This window comes from Triticum urartu, chromosome 5A (genome assembly GCF_056163025.1).
Source record: "Triticum urartu cultivar PI428250 chromosome 5A, HENAU_Tu73, whole genome shotgun sequence".
NCBI classification, from domain to species: Eukaryota; Viridiplantae; Streptophyta; class Magnoliopsida; order Poales; family Poaceae; genus Triticum; species Triticum urartu.
The window spans coordinates 263716282-263719978 of record NC_141877.1 but is presented as its reverse complement, the minus strand read 5'-3'; positions in this window follow the sequence as shown (position 1 = coordinate 263719978).

The window sequence follows — 3697 nt, the reverse complement described above, 5'->3', positions numbered from 1 at the left end:
GAATCTTCTCTGAATTCTTTTATGTATGATTGGTTATCTTTGCAAGTCTCTTCGAATTATCAGTTTGGTTTGGCCTACTAGATTCGTTATTCTTGCCATGGGAGAAGTGCTTAGCTTTGGGTTCGATCTTGCGGTGTCCTTTCCCAGTGACAGAAGGGGCAGCAAGGAACGTATTGTATTGTTGCCATCGAGGATAACAAGATGGGTTTTTTAATCATATTGCATGAAACTATCCCTCTACCGCATGTCATCTTGCTTAAGGCATTAATCTGTTTTTAACTTAATACTCTAGATGCATGCTGGAAAGCGGTCGATGAGTGGAGTAATAGTAGTAGATGCAGGCAGGAGTCGGTCTACTTGTCTCGGACGTGATGCCTATATACATGATCATACCTAGATATTCTCATAACTATGCTCAATTCTGTCAATTGCTCAACAGTAATTTGTTCACCCACCGTAGAATACTTATGCTCTTGAGAGAAGCCACTACTGAAACCTATGGCCCCCGGGTCTCTTTCTCATCATATTAATCTCCATCACTTTATTATCGCTTTGCTTTTACTTTTTACTTTGCATCTCTATACCAAAAATATTATTTATCATCTCTATCAGATCTCACTTTCGTAAGTGACCGTGAAGGGATTGACAACCCCTAAGCGCGTTGGTTGCGTTGAGCTATTGTTTTTGTGTAGGTACGAGGGACTCGCGCGTAGCCTCCTACGGGATTGATACCTTGGTTCTCAAAAACTGAGGGAAATACTTACGCTACTTTGCTGCATCATCCTCTCCTCTTCGGGGAAATCCAACTCAGTGCTCAAGAGGTAGCTTTATTATCCACTTTTATATTATTTTTGGGACTAACCTATTAACCGGAGGCCCAGCCCAGAATTGCTGTTTTTGCCTGTTTTAGGGTTTTGAAGAAAAGGAATATCAAACGGAGTCCAAACGGAATGAAACCTTCGGGAACGTGATTTTCTCACCGAACACAACTCAGGAGACTTGGACCCTACGTCAAGCCAATTAACAGGAGGCCACGAGGTAGGGGGCGCGCCTGCCCCCCAGGCGCGCCCCCACCCTTGTGGGCCCCCTGTTGCTCCTCCGACGTACTTCTTCCTCCTATATATATCCAGGTACCCCCAAACGATCAGATATGGAGCCAAAAACCTAATTCCACCGCCGCAACTTTCTGTATCCACGAGATCCCATCTTGGGGCCTGTTTCGGAGCTCCGCCCGAGGGGGCATCGATCACGGAGGGCTTCTACATCATCATCCAAGCCCCTCCGATGAAGTGTCAGTAGTTTACTTCAGACCTACGGGTCCATAGTTAGTAGCTAGATGGCTTCTTCTCTCTTTTTGGATCTCAATACAATGTTCTCCCCCTCTCTCGTGGAGATCTATTCGATGTAATCTTCTTTTTGCGGTGTGTTTGTTGAGACCAATGAATTGTGGGTTTATGATCAAGTCTATCTATGAATAATATTTGAATCTTCTCCTGAATTCTTTTATGTGTGATTGGTTATCTTTGCAAGTCTCTTCGAATTATTAGTTTGGTTTGGCCTACTAGATTGGTTATTCTTGCCATGGGAGAAGTGCTTAGCTTTGGGTTCGATCTTGCGGTGTCCTTTCCCAGTGACAAGAGGGGCAGCAAGGAACGTATTGTATTGTTGCCATCGAGGATAACAAGATGGGTTTTTTAATCATATTGCATGAAACTATCCCTCTACCGCATGTCATCTTGCTTAAGGCATTAATCTGTTTTTAACTTAATACTCTAGATGCATGCTGGAAAGCGGTCGATGAGTGGAGTAATAGTAGTAGATGCAGGCAGGAGTCGGTCTACTTGTCTCGGACGTGATGCCTATATACATGATCATACCTAGATATTCTCATAACTATGCTCAATTCTGTCAATTGCTCAACAATAATTTGTTCACCCACCGTAGAATACTTATGCTCTTGAGAGAAGCCACTAGTGAAACCTATGGCCCCCGGGTCTCTTTCTCATCACATTAATCTCCATCACTTTATTATTTCTTTGCTTTTACTTTTTACTTTGCATCTCTATACCAAAAATATTATTTATCATCTCTATCAGATCTCACTTTCGTAAGTGACCGTGAAGGGATTGACAACCCCTAAGCGTGTTGGTTGCGTTGAGCTATTGTTTTTGTGTAAGCACGAGGGACTCGCGCGTAGCCTCCTACTGGATTGATACCTTAGTTCTCAAAAACTGAGCGAAATACTTACGCTACTTTGCTGCATCATCCTCTCCTCTTCAGGGAAATCCAACGCAGTGCTCAAGAGGTAGCATGGAGGCACGCCACGAGCCCCGTCGCCCGCGGCCCACTGAGGGGGAGGCAGAGAGTGGGACGGCACCAGAGAGCCTCCCGCGGCACGGACGAGCTCAGCGACGCGGTCAAGCCACTCCTCATAGACGTCGTCGACGGGGCGGTAACGCGGGAGCTTGTTCGCCGCGATGAGCGCGGCCTGTGCCTCCATGGGAGCACAGTGCGCATGAGGCGAAGAGCCAGTAGGGATGTGCGATGGAGTAGCGTTGCGGCCATCCTGCCGCACCGAAGGATGTTGCGAGGACACCTGCTGCTCATTTCCCACCGGGCTGGTGGCAACATTGGCGGCAGGGGACGGAGAACGACGGGGCGGCCCGTTGATGGGAGCCGTCTGAGCGACGCGGGCGGCGAGGGCGGTCCGACGCTCAGCTCGAGCGCGGCGAGCGTCCGACATGGAGATGACGGAGCGACGAACTGATGGAAGGGAAGCTACGCCGCACCCCTACCTGGTGCGCCAAATGTCGAGGTGTGGGGTCCCGGCAAACCCTTAAGGTTCAAACACTGGGGTGCACGTGAAGTCTTTCCCTCCAACCGATCTATGCTCTAGCTCGCTAGGATCTTGCGGACGAACTCGACGAACTCACAACACAGAAGGACACATGGTTTATACTGGTTTGGTTGCGGTGTAATACCCTACTCCAGTGTGGTGGTGGTGGATTGCCTCTCGGGCTAATGATGAACAATACAAAGGGAGAACGGCCTCCTGAGGTTGAGGCGTTCTTGAGCTCGGTGAGCTTGTGTGCATGGGGGTGGTCTCTCTAGCCCAGCTCCTCTCTGATCCCCACTTGCACTGTGGTGGCTAGTCCTATTTATAGAGGCCCTGGTCCTCTTACCAAATATCGAGCGGGAAGGGAGCGAACAATGGCGGGCTAATTTGAAGGGGGACAGCTAGTACAAGCTATCCTGACAAAAGTAGTCTTCGCCTGCACAAAGTTCTGGTGGTGACACTGTTCGGGGCTCCACGATGACCTCCGTCTTGCAGTCCATGGTCTTGGTCTTGTTGCACCGAAATGGCAACCTTTGCCTGAGGCCTCGGTACTCCGCGGCTGCGCTTGCCCCCTTTGCACCAAAGAGGAAACAAGGACGTTGTGCGCGCTGGCGCCTGCCTGGCGCCCGCCTGGTCTCGATCGTCACGGCTCATGTCACGAGAGCCTCGTGAGTTTTGCCTTGCCTTGATATCTCCGCTCCTCGCGAGCGTGCCTAGCTAGGCCACTCCAGAGGAGGTCTTGTGTCGACCGCCTCGCAAGGGTCTTGAATGTTTTGTTGGTGAAGATGGGTCGTACGGCCTGCTGTCTCAGCCACGCCGCGGGCCGCAGGCGGGCAAGTCTGGGGACCCCCGTTCCGAGAA